The following is an 18037-nucleotide window of genomic DNA, read 5'->3' as shown; positions in this document are numbered from 1 at the left end:
TTTGAACTAAATTTGGTACAATTGTAGTGAGTGACACACAGGGACACTCCAACAGCATCATTTGTGGTTATTTCATCTACCCCCAGTTCAAGATGGCAAATGCATAAATGTTTGAGGCACAAGTGAGCTAACATGGGAATCACCTGAGCAATTTGAACTAAGTTTGCTAAAACTGTAGGGCCACGACAGTGGTGTTGTTTATGATGACATCATCTACCTTGATTCAAGTTGGTGGATGGGTAAATGTTTCAGGTGTTGATTGAACCAAATTTGCTACAGTTGTAGTGAGTGATACATAGGGACACCTCAATGCTGTAGTTTGTAATGAAATCATCCACCACAATTCAAGATGGCAGATGTGAATGTTTGAGATGCAAGTGGGCTAATTTTGGACTGTCGAACTGATTTGAACAAAATTTGGTACAATTGTAGTGAGTGACACACAGGGACACCTCGGTGTAGTTTGTGATTATTTCATCCACCCCAATTCAAGATGGCGGACACAAACGTTTGAGGCACAAGTGAACTAACTTGTGCACCACCTAACCTATTTGAACCAAATTTGCTAAAGCTATAGAGACATCTCAGTGGTGTAGTATATGATGATGTCATCCACCCCAATTCAGACAGATGCATGAATATTTGAGGCACAATTGGGCTAACTTGTGAACTGCCTAGCCGATTTGAATCAAATTTGCTACAGGTGTAGAGACACATAGAGACAACAGGTCAAGGGTACAGTTTGTAATGATGTCATCCATCCTGATTCAAGATGGCAGACAAGTGAATGAAGTGCATGTGGCAACTGATTTGGACAAAATATGGTACAGTTGTATGGATAGTGAAAGGAAAGTAGGTAGATTTTGTTCTTTCTAGAACATTTTGTTTAACCTGGCATGCACCAGCATCTTTACCTGATGCATTCTGATGGGGGGGAGGGATGTTGGAAAGTAGGAACTGGCCACCAGGAAGACTACTAGCACATCAAGGAAGCATCACCATAGTGGCATATGTTTAATAAAAAGAATCGTGCTGCAACCACCGCTAAGTTGTGGTAAGTCCCCCAAAATTATTTTCAGTTTTAAGCCACCCACCCACCCCTCTGCAAACTTCCCTTGCTTGTCTCTCCCCCTAAGGATCTCTACCCACATACGGGGTGACCTACCTCCCCCCATAAAACCCACAATTCATTGAAATCATTGAATTGTTGCTCAGCACTACATAATATCCTTCCCTCAGTCCAAACCTCTCCAAACTAGCAAACAAAACACAGCTTTTCCCTCCCTCCACTTCTGACTTCTGTTAAACTGCTTTGTCTGGCAACAGCCATTTTAATACTAGGACAAGACTTCACTCTGGAATATTCTGCCTACCAATCTGAAATGTGCCTGTACTCTTCCCTCCATTTTTTTGTCCTCAAGTACTGAAATTGATATGTTGCATTATTATAATCATAAATTTAATTCTAAATTAAAATGTAAACTTTTTAAAAAGGCTTGAATGGTTTTAATTCAATTTTGCTGAAATTTGGCCAGATTCTTTCCCCAGATAGAGTCTGTATGCCAAATTTCAGACTGATCAGACAAATCTGTTTTACTTTATAAGAATGTTCAGACTGCATGATAAGGATGTGCGAGCCGGCTTCCACTCAAACTCGAGACGATTCCCCCGGTCTGTGGATTCTATCCAAATAATAATAATAATAATTTAGAAGAACTCACCATCTCTAGGGGCTGTAGTGGAATCTCTGGTGGTTCCCCCTCCCCCGACTGGCCATCTGCATGACACCTAGGGACATGTCCTCCATATGATTTAGAATCCTGAATGCTCTGATTTCAGTGTTGTCCTCCTCAGATAAACTCTGAACCCAAGGATGCTGGGGGAGGGGAGATGACTAAAGAATATGATGATTCAAGGGCAAGACTAGCCAGCATGCATTTGTTAGCCCCACCTTGGTACCACCTACCCAGTTTTTAAATAACTAAATAGGGCTTGGGTCTCTGTGTTCTAGAGGAGTGCTTAAGCCAGCAGCTCACAGTTCAGAAAGATGCTGCTTTTTCTCTTCACTGCTTTTGATTGGCTCTAGCAAATCTCACAATATCTTTAAAAAGACCCCATACAGATAATATGTGTGCACAAACACCCACAAACTTGTATCTCAACCTTTTCCTTTTAATGATGGGCTTGCACCCTGTGCTGCTCCCCTGCATCCAGGAACTCTAAGCCCCAGTGAAGCCCCCCACTTTGGAGCTTTGGGAACATTTACGCTATATTTATTTATTTTTATTTATTTATTTTTGCATTTATATAGCGCCTTTCATTAAAAGACAACCCCAAGGCAGTTTACAAAAGTTAAAACATACAATAAAAATATATATTTCTCTTAGGCGTACCCATCACTAATCCCATGTGTGGCAGCTCTCGTGAGAGTTTCTGAGCAAGCTGCTGGCAGGGGAAGAGGAAAGCAGTGGCACCAGACAGGCGGGCGGGGAGAAAACGGCAGCGGGCGGCAGCAGTTGGGCAGGTGGGGTGAGGGAGAAAATGGTGGGGTCAGGTGGGCAAAGGAAACGGTGGTGGGCAGGGGAGAAAACGACAGCAGCAGGCGGGCAGGGAGAAAACAGTGGCGCTGGTGCGGGGAGAACTAAAGGCACAGATGCTCTGTGCCCGGCCCAGCTAGTTAAGAAGAATGTTTGCAAAGCTCATTAACAATCTGATGGAGGGAATTTTGAGTAGTGGACATCCATAATGATCTAACTGGACTTGTACAACACCTTTGGCAAGTCTGACAAAACAGAGGTGGCCAAAATTCTTCATGTGCTAGTCAGCTTCATAAGTCACTATTCCTTGTGGATCTTGCCTGCAGAAGAGATTTTCAGTCATTAATAAAACAATTTTCAGTTGTTCAATTTAAATCATTATTCAGATTTCAGATAATACGAACTGCAACCATTTTTTTTTATATCAAAGACACTGAATAAGTGATGATGATGATGAGATTACATCTTTATTTTCTTAATGAAATGAGCCAAGAGTTAAAGAATCCAAGATAATGTAAAGATAACACACAGAAACTTCATGGTAAGAAAAAGTTAATGTGTGATTCAACTTTGGAAGAAATATGGTATTGTATGATACACTAGCAGGCAATGAAAATAATCTTAGCAGCCATGACTTGGATAGAGGAGGAAAAATTATCATACTGAAGGGGGCACAGTTGATTAATTATCTTCTTTGTCTAGCGGTTGGTAGCTTTTTGTGTTGAAATATGTCCCTGGCAATAGGTGGCACTCGCACATGATTGGAATTAAGACATACTAGAGAGCAAGGCTATTCTCATGACATGAGCTGCCTGGGTTACCCGGGCAGCTTGCATCATCTGGAGCACCAGGAGCCCTTCATCCCCAGCTGCTGCAGACCTGTGGAGCCCAACTTCTCTACCCAGCCATTTACCAAGTTAGAACAAGCCAATGGTGATCGCATGTGCAATCTCATAAGAACAGCCCTGCTGGATCAGGCCCAAGGCCCATCTAGTCCAGCATCCTGTTTCGCACAGTGGCCCACCAGATGCCGCTGGAAGCCACAGGCAAGAGTTGAGGGCATGAGTTGAGACAAGAGTTGAGTCCCCCGCAACTGGTACTCAGAGGCATGCACCGAGTAGCTGGGCTTCCCCTGAACCCACCGCGATTTTAGGCAGTGAGCTGGGGCGGGGGGAGGGGGAGAGTGGCTGCGCAGAGTGGAACGGCTGCTCTGCTGAGAGTAGCCACTCCTGTGCTTGTATGTTACACTCTGGGATGTGGAAGGATGTCCTTCTCCCAAACCCAGCTCAGAACTCCATTGCTGTGTCAACTGTGTGGGCACTCTCCCTCCCTCCACCATGTATAAATTGTGGAGGGAAGCCATAACCAGTGTCTTATTGCTTATATATACAATGCAAACAAGAAAAGATACCATGGACTGCTTTTTCACCTAAAGTAGCATCTGAAATAGCTCTCATTTATGTTACGGAACACACCACATTCCAGCCCTGCTTTTCAGGAATTTCATTAATTGACAATAGTCAGCTGGTGTTTGCTGAAGCAATGAGTACCTTAGGGCACAGAACTCAATATGGATTTAGGCAGGGCTGGCCCTAGCCCCAATGGCACTCCAGGCAAGAGCATCCTGGTGTGCCCCCATGGCAGTCCCATCCCCTGATGCCAGCATAAGCGCCACCTCCCTCACATAACTTGAATTAAACTGTTTTGCAAGTGTGTATCCTACAACGTTACAGCTGGGCTGTCAAACTGATGGAATTCCTGTGAGTGATGGCTGTTGAATTTATGATCATGATTCATTTGCTTTTGGTATTCATGGTGAAAGATACAGCGCTATGAGGAAGATTGAAAGATGGTTTGATTCAAGAATTATGTAGGGGCAAACAGAATGACACTGCGCCTCTTATGCTGCTAATTCTACATTGATACAATACAACCCCTATGAAAATTGTTGTCATATGTGTCCTTTGTTTATCATTATGCTGTTTGTTTTGGAAACACTATTATTGCAATATAATAAATATTAACTGCAATATGTTGGCATAAAATTTGATAAATATAGGGGACTTCCTCTCTGAATTGATTTATACCATATGCTTCTTTCTCCAGGCCAAAATCCTGCCTGCAGATTGTGTGGGATGAGCCCCATGGAATTTAACTGCAAGAACACAGGGCCATAAAAACAAAGTGTAAACAGTCTTTCATACAATACTGTAGATAATATCAAGCATATGAGCAAATGCTTGTTTTATATAGTTAATATATAAAAATATATGCATGGAACCACTAGCCATTCTGCTCTGGAAAACATTTGAATGCGGAAACCATATGGGCAGTGGCCAATTGCATGGATCAGTGCTTAATGTGTAGGGGGGAAAGATGCACAGGATCACGTCTGTCTCTAGAAACAGTACTCTCTGATTGGGAAAGTAACCCCTAATGTGTGGGATCTCTCTGTGCCCAACTAGATGTGACAAGGGTAACCCCATCTACTTTTTCACACATTTTCCAATTTGATTCATATGCAAAGTAGATATGAGGTGGGGCTAACAAAAGAAGAAGAGCAACTCTCTCCTCTCTCCTCCCAGCACCCTGTCACTTGAATTCCTTTCTTCCCAGCCCAGTTCTAAAACCTCCTTTGAGTGAGAGGGTCAGGAGTACAGTTCAAGACCAATAAGGAATTGGTCCAGAAACCTCTATTTATGTTAAATGAGCTCAAATCTTCAAGGCTGGCTGAACTCCATCTTAGGGAACTAAAAGACCTTGTCAATATACTCTCAGAAACTCTTCCATCTTTGAGACATTTTGGATAATACATGAGAATACCACAATGTCCCCATCTCCAAATGCCCCCTTCTCCAAAAAGGGAAAGGAAGATCCAAAAATCTACAGATGGGTCCATCTGACTTTGATACTAGGGAAGATATGATTACAGATGATAAAGCATTCTGTCTCTATTATAACGATGCAGTATTTGGTAGAAGCTGGAATGGATTTGTCAACCATATATCTGGCCAGACTTATCTATTTTATGCTTTTTAATTATTATTGCAAGCTTAGTACAGTAGCTTTTGGAAATACTGTGAGCATAATTGATCTTGATTTCAGCCAGGCATATGACCAAGTTTCCCCTTTGAATGTGCATTGCATCAAACTAATAATCGGGTCCAAGGTGATGCAAGCTCTATTCGAACATTTTTTGCCAGAAACTATTGTGATGAAAAATGCTGCCAATATCGGCAAACCATTTGATACTATTGCAAATAGTGTCTGTATTTTATCAAATGCTATTGGACTGCAGTGAAAAGAATTTACCTTCAGCGAAGACCCAGCTTCTGTGAAAACATCAGCCGCCTGCAGCAGTGGCATTTCAACTGCAACATCTTTGTTACGGTCAAAGACTTGGGGCTGGGGGACAAAACACCAACCACAATAGATACAGCAGCCTGAGAAAATTAACAGTTTTCTAAAATACTTCCCCTTTAGGGAAGACAGTGGCATTTCAAATGACCACCTTTCTTTTCTTTTCTGGTCTTGCTCTGTAATGCACTAGAAAATGAAGCTATGATGTAGCATCCTTTTCCTTGTTCATTACTGAATGTACGGTGGGAGTGGGGGAATGACCAGACCCTGTAACTATAGAAAACAGCCATTTGAGGTGTCTGGCTTCTGGTGGCACCTTAGTGGCAAGCCCGGCTAAGAAGTCGGGCTCTTCAATGAGGTTAAGGGGGTGAACATTCCCTTAACCCAGTTTAATGGACCATGTGTCAGTGCCGGCTGCTTTCAGCCAGTGCTGAAACACTGATGGGCAATCGACCGTTTGTGGGCGGGGTCTCCACAATGCACTGAACACTTGTGCATTGCATTGTGGGATGGGGGGCAGAACAATGGGTCCTGGCCCCCACACTTCTGCACTGCCTGGACCATCTGGGCGCGTGATCTGTGTGCCGAGACAGTCCTCAGAGATGATCTGTGGGGAAGGCTTTCGCAGCCAGCTAACCCTCTCGGGCAATTGTAAGAAAGGGCTCAAGGTCTCAAAATAACCTTGAGAGAATGGCCTTGAGAGACTGCAAAAGGACTCCAAGAGAATAGAAATGGAAATGACTTTCATGGAATGGATAACTAGGCTGGAATTAATGAAATAAAACTCAATAAAGACAAACTTAAGCAAACAAAGAAACACATAAATAAGCACTGATATAGGATAGGAAATAACTGGAATAGTCAGCAGAGGCGTAACGAGGGTGGGGCAGGCAGGTCATGTGCCCTGGGTGCCATTGCAGGGAGGGCGCAAACTGCCTGCCATGCCCCGCCCCCGCCCTAACTGAGGTCCGAAGAGGCGCCCGCCACCCAGCGAGCACTTGCATTATTCAGCCAGCGTTTGCTGGCTGAAAGCGTCTATTCCCCTTTCTCTTCCTCCAGACTGAAATGACTCCAAAGAGCTTGCTCACGCTCTTCGGAGCTTAAGGCCACGCCCCCTTTACATGTGGTGTCAGGGGGCGTGGTCTCAAGCTCCAATGAGGGGCGTGGCCTCAAGCTCCAAAGAGCTTGGTCAGGGGGCGTGGCCTCAAGCTCCAAAGAGCCAGAGCAAGGAGCCTGAGGCCCCTCCCCTTTGCATGTGACATCTAAGGGGGCGTGGCCTCAAGCTCTGAGGAGCCTGAGCAAGCTCTTCTGAGTCATTTGAGGGCTTGCTTTCAGGCAGCAAGTGCTGGGGAGGGGGAATCCTAGTAACCTGGGTGGGGTTGCTTGTTCCCATTTGCAAGCACTACGGCTGCCTGCCCTGTTGTCTCATCTTATGTTCTTGCTGCAAGTCCTGACCCACCCCAGAGTAGGGATGTGCAAAGCTCCGGACTGGTCCAGTCTGGCACGGGGGGGCTGTAGCTTTAAGGGCGGGGGGTAGAACTTACCCCTCCCACCACTCTTCCCCCTCCGGCACTGTGTTTTAAATTGAAGTTTTTGGGGCGGCAGCGTTCCTCCCTGCCGCCCCTGCCCCCGTCGTTGCCCAGAAGAAGGAGGAAGAAGAGCACGCATGCGCATGTCGCGGCACGCGCGCGCCTGTCTCTGCCGTGCGCCCGTGCGCCGCATACGTCACACGCACGCTGCAAAAGCTGATTCACACTTTCATTTTTATGAATTCAAAATTCTCTACATCCAACACATTCTACTAAATAGCCATTTAACTCTAAAAATACAAGATGTTTGCAATTGATGTAAACATTTGCTTCCCTCAAACTGCCAAAAATTTATATTCAGTAAAACAAAATTAAAATTAACTAATTTCCTTTGCTGAATTAGATATTATTCTGAACTTCATATGATTTTTAAAATAATTGAAATGTAAATAGCCATTCAGTTAAATAAAGCCTGCTTTACATTTATATTAATGTAATTTCATTTCAAAGGAGCAGGTTAAAATTAATCTAGATTCAAATTTTGTGTGTTCAATATTAATCCAAGCAAATTGATCTAGATTTAGATTTTGAAACATAAATAACACACCTAGCTTGCTTCCACTAAGAGTAAAATTCAGTAGAAAGTTATCCATAAACATAGGAGATATTCCAGTAGAACATGACCCTATTCTGGTCATAGGGAAAAGAACTGGGTGTGTGGGGCTCTGCTTCTTAAACACTGTACTTTGCTTATCCTTTAATTAAATATATGTATATCATAAAGTGAAATGACTTTTAGAGACAGGAATTTCCTTGCAAAAATGATAGTTCCTTGCATATAGAACAACCTATAAAAGACCTTGCTGTTGCCCAGGGTCTCTGATGCACTTCCTGCTTTATTGTATCCAGCTTTATGCTTACATTGTCTGTGTTTCTTGGTAAATGGAACATCATTTTATTTTATTTATTTAACATATTTTATACAACCCAAAACGTATGTCTCTGGGAGGTTTACAACAAGATAAAAACAAATATTTTATTTATTTAACATATTTTTATACTGCCCAAATTCTTTTGCCAAATTCTTGTCCATTGCCTATCACCCAGAACTAGTTAATGTGAAGCACAATTTCCTGTGGGGATGTCATTTTTGTAAGAAACTGTGTGGAATAGATACATATGTATTGATCACTACACATGGGTTTCTGCACAACACCTACACAGAAGAAACTTCCATGTAGAAAATGTGTCTCTTGTAAATTGACCCTATATTTTCCATCCATGACTGAGATATTTGAGAGTTTTGATATCTGAGAGAGTCAATAATAAAAGAACAGTACACTGCTTGTGACAGGAAGGGGCAAATTACAATGATTTCTTAGTCTGGCAAGGGCTGGTTTTGGCCCTGGCAGAACTTGGCTGTCTGCTCCTGCTGCAAATTCCTCTGTCTAGTGTGGCAAACTAATATATCCTCCCCCCTCCTGGTGCCAAAGTAAGCACTAGTGTGGTGAATGCACATATACCCCATCATGAGCCAACTGTCATCACAAGACAAAGGCTGTCAGGAATTTGGGCAGGTGATCCTTTAGGACAAAGTCATGGTTTTTAAAAAGCATGAGATGAGACAGAAAATGTCACTGCAATCCTCGCATAACTCCTGACTGTTGTTCTAAGTCTTTAATAAAAATGGCTCATGTTTTCAGGTTTTGATCAACAACCATGTCTAGATGGTACAGTGTTCCTTTTAACAGGGATTTCCAGATGTTGTTGACTACAAGTCCCATCATCCCTGTTTGGACAGGGGCGCAATTTCAGTGCTTGCCCTAGGCACTATTTTCCCTAGATACGCCTTTGATAGTCAGACTTTATCTGGAGTACTGTGTTCAGTTATGGGTGGGGCACTTTAAGGAAGATGAAATGCTGGGGTGGCATGTGTCCCTAGAACCCTCACGCTGCATCAGCATGCACAGGGCATATGTGCATTCATAGGGGCCATTCGTGTGGTCAGCATGGTGTTGCTGACCACACAAATGGTGCCAGTGCTTGCATGGACACAATGTGCATGCTGACACCATGCATAGCTTCTAGGGACACAAACTGCCCCAGCAGGAAGCTGCATGGGGCAGTGGAGAGGAAAAGACCTGCTCTCCTTTTTCTAAAAGTTCTCCATCCTCCTGCCTAAAACATGCTCAAATTGTGGTTCGAACCACAGTTTGTGCAAACCCCTAACTAGACCCAGGGGTCATTCCAAGAAACGGATTGCCAAGAAATTTAGGACCGACAAAAGGAAGTACTTTCTCACACAATGCATAATTAACCTATGGAATTATCTGCCACAAGATGTGACAGCCACCAGCCTGGATGTCTTTCTTTAAGAAGAGCTTGGATAAATTCATGGAGGACAAGTTTATCAATGGATACTAGTCTGGTGGCTATAGGCCACCTCCAGCTTCAGAGGCAAGATGCCTCTAAATATCAGTTGCAGGGGAGCAACAGCAAAGAGAGAGGGCATGCCCTCAGCTTTTCCCTGTGGGCTTCCCAGAGGCATCTGGAGGGCCACTGTGTACTAGATAGCTAGAAAGAATACTGTACTAGTTAGACCTTGGGCCTGAACCCACAAGGCTGTTCTTATGTGTTTTTTGGAGAGTCTGGGAAATCAGTGAATGTATGAGTAACCACTCCTAGAAGCTAGAAGCTCTTCCTGAAGAAATGAGAGAGAGAAATATTTGCAACTGCCTATAAAAGTATTAAAGTTAATTGTTAGATGACAAGCTATGATTGCCTTCTGATGGTGTACTTGGAAGTCCACCACCTAAGAGTTAATTTTAAATTTGGCTGTGCCTTCTAAACTATCAAATAGAGTACATTTTTAAATAATAATGTAGCCTGTTGGACAAGGACCTCTAATTCCTGACCACTGTAGCTAGATCAAGCAATGACAGAATCCAGTGAAGGCTGTCAAAATGCAACCGGAGTGGGGGGAAACCAAAATGTTTTTAATAAGAAAACGATATTTTTCCATCTGTGGCAAAACTTGTTGAGTCTGAGTTAATTACTCAGAAACTGTTTATAGCAAATGGGCCCCAGTGGAGGAACCACCCCTGTTGCAGCCACTGGAACAAATGACATTTCCCAAAGTATGAAACCGTTGGAGCAAATGTCACTCCCCCAAATGGGCAAAAGATACTGCACTTCATGCCAAGCTGTACTGTTTGAGAGCTCCTATCATGAAAAACGCCATCAAAAGTCATGATCTAGAGGAGCAGCAAACAGTAGTTGCCTTATGAAGTTTGGGAGAAGCAATATGCTGCATGACCAGCCCAAAATCATCTCCATGTAAATCGTGCATAGTAGATACCTGGAGACACAGATTAAGTTGCAGCTTTCCCCAGGACAAAGCAACAAACCTATGAGCTGTTTGGCGGGAACATTTTTGCAGGCTTCTCAGGGCGGCAGTTGGCAGCAGGACTTCCCTTATCATTGCTGAAATGGCCCACAAAGCGGTCCAAGAGCCCACCAGACCCATTCAACTCTGTAAGCCAGCATGCCATCCCTCCTGAATACAAGATCAGGTGAAAGAAACTCTTTGAGAGCACTTTGAGACAAAGCGGACAAGTTTGGTCCTGGAGAGACAGCGGGGAGACAGAAAGCTTGTGTGCTGGGGTAGTGGTGGCAGTAAAGAGGAAACAGGAGCCAGTAAAGAAAGCTGGGCGCAACAGCAAGCAGCAGCCAGGCTAAAGGGTAATAGGCTGGCACATGCAGCTGGCAAGAGAGGCAGTGTCAGTGCAGGGCTCCAGCATGGTGGATGGGGCTGGCAAACGGAAGAGAGGGGGAAACCCAGAGAAGAAGCAGGGGCAGCCCTAGCAAGCAGGTGGGTAAAGGCCCATGCAGGGGATAGTTCCCTCCCCCCGCCCAGTGTTCTCTGTATCTAAGGCAGAGGTGCACCTAGGTAATTTTGGAGCCTGGACCTAAAGGACTTGGGAGGCCCGCCCGCCCCCTGCAAATTAAGTATCATCATTCTCCACCGGGTGACCACACCACCCAGGACAGACTAAAGAGGATTTGGGGGCCCCAGGGCTGTGGAGGCCCTCCACTTCGGCCCCGAAGTCCAGGGGTAAAAGCTCCTCCGATCTAAGGCTGTTGCCACACTTTTCCTCATGGGAGCACCACACCTGATCGCTGCTGTTAGTTATATAGGACTTTCCAACAAAAATGGCCTTCGTACAGTTTGCATAGCATATGGGTCCAAATCGAATCGCACCAGATCAGGCGCGGGCCGTGAATGCGCCTCCGGGGAGGGGGGGCGGGTGTCTTCTTTAAGTGTAAACGGAGCCGGTGCTCTGTACCACCCAGCAGCCCCCACGGTGGGGAATCACCTCTGCCACTCACCTGGCTCCCACAGAGGCGAGCCCCCACCAGTGGCCAGGTGAGTGGTGGAAGCGATTCCCCACCGTGGGGGCTGCTGGGCGGCACGGAGCACCGGCTGCGTTTACACTTAAAGAAGCCCCTGCCCCCGAGGCGCGTTCACGGCCCATGCCTGCACCAGATTAAATTCAAACCATTTCGAGTTTCAGATCCCTCCTATTATTTTCCCCAGATTCACAGCTTCCATTAAAAAAAAAAAAGCTAAGCCCTAGCCCTTGTAGAAGTGGAGCTATGGAGCAAAATGTGCAGTCACTATTTTTCAAGTGTTTCAATTCTTTGGTGTCGATTCATTTTCCTCAGTGAATCTCTATGAGGATTCATTACACACCTTCATTTCTTCTCTTCATTTTGACTGTCTTTGGACAGCGGCAACTGTCAACTGCCATGTGCCAACTACACCCCCCCTCCCACCCACAAGTCAGTGGGGTACCACTCAGTTTATGTTCTAGGAATTTTTTCAAGTGATTAGACTCTTTGGTGTCTAATAACCTTTTCTCATAATGAATCCCTATGAGGATTCATTATACATCAAAGAATCTAAACACCTCAAAAATTCCTAAAATAACTGAGTACCCAGTGGCTTGTGGGTTGGGAATAGTTGGCACATGGGAAGCCACTAATTTCCCACCCGCATAGCAGTGAGGTCAAAATGAACAGAAGAGATTAAGGTGTGTAATGAATACACCAAAGAATCTAAACACTTCAAAAAATGCTAAAAAAATAAAAATAAACTGAGTACCCCAGTGTGCATGTGTGCATGATACTGAGCACCCCAGTGTGCATGGGTGTAGTTGACACATAGCAATTGACAGTTGGCACTGTCCAATGACAGTCAAAACGAGCAGAAGAAATGAAAGCATATAATAAATCCTCATAGGGATTCATTATGAGGAAAAGTTATTATACACCAAAGAATCCAAACTTTTGAAAAATAGTGACCGCACATTTTGCTCCATAATTCCACTTCTACAAGGGTTAGAGTTTAGTTTAAAAAAATCTGGGCATCTATGTTAGGGTAATGATAGTGCAACTTCGAATCCCCATTATTTCCTATGGTGGGAATATACAAAATCACTAAAAACTGAACACAAATAGTTAAAAATCAACCAAGTGGCCCACTGCCTTGAAAGTTAGGTGGTAGGTGACACCCATGGAGGCCTACCCAACAACCAAATTTGGTGCCCCTAGGACCATTATACAGTGGGTATAGGAAAGAATCACCCCCTTTGATAGACCTTAAATTCTGGTTCCCTTACATCCTGAAATGAAAACACAAAGAAAATTCCCTTCACCAGCTGTACTTATCCAATGCAACCTATAACATCCAACTGAAAAACATCACAATTACAGTCCAGAAAAAGTGTCAGAAATAAAAAACAAGAATTACTGAGATTGAAAAAGGATCACGCCCCCCCCCAATGTCAATATTTTGTTGAACCACCTTTTGCTTTAATAACAGCCTTGAGTCTGTTGGGATACTTCTCTATCAACCTTGCACATCTAGACAGAGCAACATTTGCCCACTCCTCCGTACAGAACTGTTCAAGTTCGGTCACATTGGATGGTAGGTGTTGGTGGACTGCTATCCTCCCTGGATCCGGTCGGCCCTCCAAACTGGATGGAAGAGCAAGGAGGAAACTGGTAAGAGAGGTTACCAAGAGGCCAATGGCCACTCTGAAGGAGTGAAAGGACTCCATGGCAAAGAGTGGTTGTTCTGTGCATGTGACAACAATTTCACGAGTGCTCCACAGATGTGGCTTGTTCGGGAGGGTCGCAAGGAGAAAGCCACTTCTCAAGAAAGGCCACATTAAAGCTCATTTGAGCTTTGCCAGAAGGCACCTTGAAGATTCTGATGCCAAATGGGAAAAGGTCTTATGGTCAGATGAGACCAAGATTGAACTATTTGGCCTCAACACCAAACAGTACACCTGGCGTAAATCCAATGCAGCTCACCATCCACAACACACCATACCTACAGTGAAGCATGGAGGTGGCAGCATCCTGTTGTGGGGGTGTTTCTCTGCCTCAGGGACTGGGGCTCTCGTTAGGGTAGAAGGAAAAATGGATGGGGCAAAATACCGTCAGATTCTGGAAGAAAACCTGCTACCCTCTGCCAGACAGTTGAGGATGGGCAGAAGATTCACCTTTCAACATGACAACGATCCGAAGCACACAGCAAAATTGACCACACAGTGGCTGAAGAAGAAAAAAGTGAACGTCCTCATGTGGCCCAGTCAGAGCCCAGACCTAAATCCCATAGAAAATCTGTGGAGAGATTTTAAGATAGCAGTCCACCAACACCTACCATCCAATGTGACCGAACTTGAACAGTTCTGTATGGAGGAGTGGGCAAATATTGCTCTGTCTAGATGTGCAAGGTTGATAGAGAAGTATCCCAACAGACTCAAGGCTGTTATTAAAGCAAAAGGTGGTTCAACAAAATATTGACATTGGGGGGGGGCGTGATCCTTTTTCAATCTCAGTAATTCTTGTTTTTTATTTCTGACACTTTTTCTGGACTGTAATTGTGATGTTTTTCAGTTGGATGTTATAGGTTGCATTGGATAAGTACAGCTGGTGAAGGGAATTTTCTTTGTGTTTTCATTTCAGGATGTAAGGGAACCAGAATTTAAGGTCTATCAAAGGGGGTGATTCTTTCCTATACCCACTGTAAGTGGACTGAATCAATCTGAATACAAATCAAATCAAAATCAAATCTGGTGTGATTCGGGGGGACAGTTTCTGACACAAAACAAATCAGGGGTGATTCGATTTGGCCACAAATCAAATTTTAAAAAATCAGTTCGTGCACACCCCTAGTAAATATGCCTGTTTAACAGAGGCAAATGCCTTGCATGCGATAGAACACTTAAACATCAATTCACCTAGGGCACAATGCAGTTACTTAGAAAGCACGGGAAAATTCCAGTGGTTCCCCAGGTTTTATCCTCAGCTAGGAGCTATATGGAAGGTTAGTGAAAGTGGAATATAGCTGGCACATTTATTTATTTATTTTTATTTTATTTATTGTTAAATAAGAAATGTGGAAGTTTTGACTAAGGAGGCAATAGACAAGTTTCCTAGAAAGATTCCCCAAATTCTTGTAGTACTTGGAAAGGTGGGAGTTCCCAAAGAAATCCTTGACCACCTGGCATTCATCTTGCCAAGTCCAAAGCCAAGTATCACCTTGCTACTCATGGAACAAAAACATCTCCAGCTGTAAGACTAAGGCTCATTGGCTCTTTAACATCACTCAGAGAAGCTCTAATTTCCTCTGCTGAAGCCAGAGGCATAGGGAGCTTGCCAGTGGCCTGGGAACAGACTGCCCCCACTGCAGCCCCACTCGTATGTACATCGGCCACATTCCCTGCACTGATATCTGACACAGCGGGTGTGGGCAACCCCCAGAAGGGCCATGTGGCCCTCTCTGTCCCAGCTGGTGCTTCATTCGTCTGCTGAGTTCTTTCTTTCATACTCTTGCTTGCTTGGAGTAAGGGAAAGCAAGCAAGCACCCAGCTGCCAAACAAAGCATTGACTTGAGAGGAGCCCCATGCCCACCCTTCCAGGAGCTGACAACATCCTCAGTTCTCACTCCTTTTCTCTTTCACCACAGTCCTGATGGAAACACTCCCCCTGCCCTGCCCTCACAAGCTCGCTCTAAGCCTCCCAGCAGGGCTTGTTATAGCTTTGGGGCGGGGGGTCCATTTTCATTGGGACCACAGTGCAAGAGAAAAGAATTCAATGCCCCCTCCTTGCATGATGCAGACTTGATCTTTATTGGCTCCACCCCCAGCTGGCGATTTTCAGTTGTCAAACATGCAGGCCCACATTACGTTTCAAAGCTGGCTTCTCACTATTCCTATGGCAAGAGGAATACATCACAACATTTATTTATTTTATTTATTTTTATTTATTTTACATATTTTTATACCGCCCAAAACTTACGTCTCTGGGCGGTTTACGATGTATATTGTTACCTGCTCTCAACTGCACTTCACTGAGTGGTGAGAAGTGCCAGGGGTGAAGTGCTTCTCGGTTTCTAGCTTCCTTTGAAGGAGAGGCCACCAGGCCCATAGAAAGGGGGTCTCCTTCCCCCCACCCGATTTCTCTCCCCTCCCCCCAGCCTGGGTCAACCTGTTTTAGTGCACAGCGCTCTGCCTCTCCCCCCGCCACCCCACCCAAGGCCAGGCTGCTGCACACCAGCAGCCCAATCAGAGGCTCTCCAGCACTCATCGTGGGGAGCCTGCTCTTCCCCCCCAGGACACTCAATCAGTAGGCAGCGCATGGCAGCCGCTTTGGTGGTCATGTGAGGAGGCGAGCCAGCCAAACAGCAGCCTTCAGCCAGCCTCCTCCCACTGTGAGGATGAGGAGGACGTCGGCGGGGAGTCAGCATGGCATCTGCAGGGCTTACCCTTCAGTTTGAGTTGAGTGGACTGTTTATACAGCTGTTTATTCACATCCTTCGGAATCCCACCCTTTGCTCTAAACTCAGATTTGCCCTCCAGAGTGAGCTGCAATTCTGGGCTCCTTTCACCCAGGAATGAAACTATGTGAGCATTGCAACGATGGTTGGTTAAGTCAGAGAAAATGTGAAGAAAACAGAGAACCACTAATGTTCTTGTCCACATAATAACATTATGCTATTGCAATGGCCCTCTTTCATTTTGCCTGTTGGTTAAAGCTGAAAAATATACCCATAGGCATGAATGGAGATGGGTGTTGTCACTGACCTAGCCAGTGGAGCGGCAGCCCATATTCAACCCCATAATGTCACATACAAAGGAGGCGTTACCTGGGCTCCTGTGTGAGTCATCCCAAAGTCATCTGCAGCCAGTGCTTGCTTGTGGCTGTGTATATTCCTCCATGGAGCCCATGAGAGCTCCGCCGAAGTAATTTGCAGCCAGTGCTTGCTTCTGGCTGTGATTATTTCTCTTTCTCTTCCTCGCTGGAGGGAGAGGAGGGGAAATAAACACCACCCAAAGCAATTGATGGCTGCAAATTACTTTGGGAGGGCTCCGTAGAGCCTGGGTCCTGCCCCCTTTGCACGTGACATCATGCGCAGCGGGTGCTTCGGTGGCCCTTTCCATTGGCAGCCTGGGTTTTTTGAACCCTTTGCTCAGTGGTAGCTCCACCCCTGGGTATTGTCTTTTATTTATTTGTATTTAAATATTGGAGAATGACTGGCAGTAAACGCTGGTTCAGTTCAGTGGGGCTGTAGTAGCCATGGCTCGTCGGCTGTTGCCAACCTGGTGGTCCTCCCCTGCTTTTGTGATTCCCCCTCCCCCACCGCCACCCAGACCTTTAAACTGGCTATGGGTCTGGAGGCCACTGGAGGCTTCTGGTGTCTTTGTAAATTGGTTTGTTGACCAGCTGAGCATTAGATGGAATTGGAAGTGCAGCAGAGCAGTCCCATCAATCAGTAACTCTCTTAGCCTTCAAAAACTAGTCTCTATCTTGCACCCTCCATCAGTCCTTCCCTTGAAGAGGACTGTATAAGTGCATCCTACCACAGGAGTGCAGCAGAGGGAAAGCCTGAGGAGCAGATAGATAGATAGATAGATAGATAGATAGATAGATAGATAGATGTAAATTGAGGGGGGGGGTGAGAGAGAGAATACACTTTGGGGGTGATAACACATGTGTTGGGATTAAATGTATGGGTTATTAGGGTTGGCAAGGGGATCAATAAAATGAGGGAGGGGCGGTAGAGGATCAAATGCTTAACTGGGGATCTGCACCACTGACTTAATAGACCCATCATGGCTTCACTCATTCAGAATAATTCAGAGCCATTAACCCCAACATCTCAAGGACATGAACTTATCTTCCTTGGTCATTAAGGCATACTAGCATTCCTTTATCATATCCTGAACACTGACCAGGCATTCCGTTAGGGCAACGCCCATAGTGAGAGGCAGTTCATAACATGGAAAATAATATTCTCCAACCAATGTTGGTTTTTTTTTTAATATTCTTCACCTAGAACGGGCGGTGGGGGTGGGGGGAGGAAGCTTAAGAGAATTATTCTCCAACTCACTAATTCTCACCTCACAAATGTCTTCACGCAGGAATAATACACATATCCAAAGATGGCTCCTTGGGAGCATGGGTAACAGAGGGAAGCAGACCTTCAGAATACCTTAAGGAGTATACTCAGCAGTGGTGGGAGATAATCAATACTTCTGG

This window comes from Hemicordylus capensis, chromosome 1 (genome assembly GCF_027244095.1).
Source record: "Hemicordylus capensis ecotype Gifberg chromosome 1, rHemCap1.1.pri, whole genome shotgun sequence".
NCBI lineage: Eukaryota > Metazoa > Chordata > Lepidosauria > Squamata > Cordylidae > Hemicordylus > Hemicordylus capensis.
Note: the sequence above shows the minus strand (reverse complement) of the source record.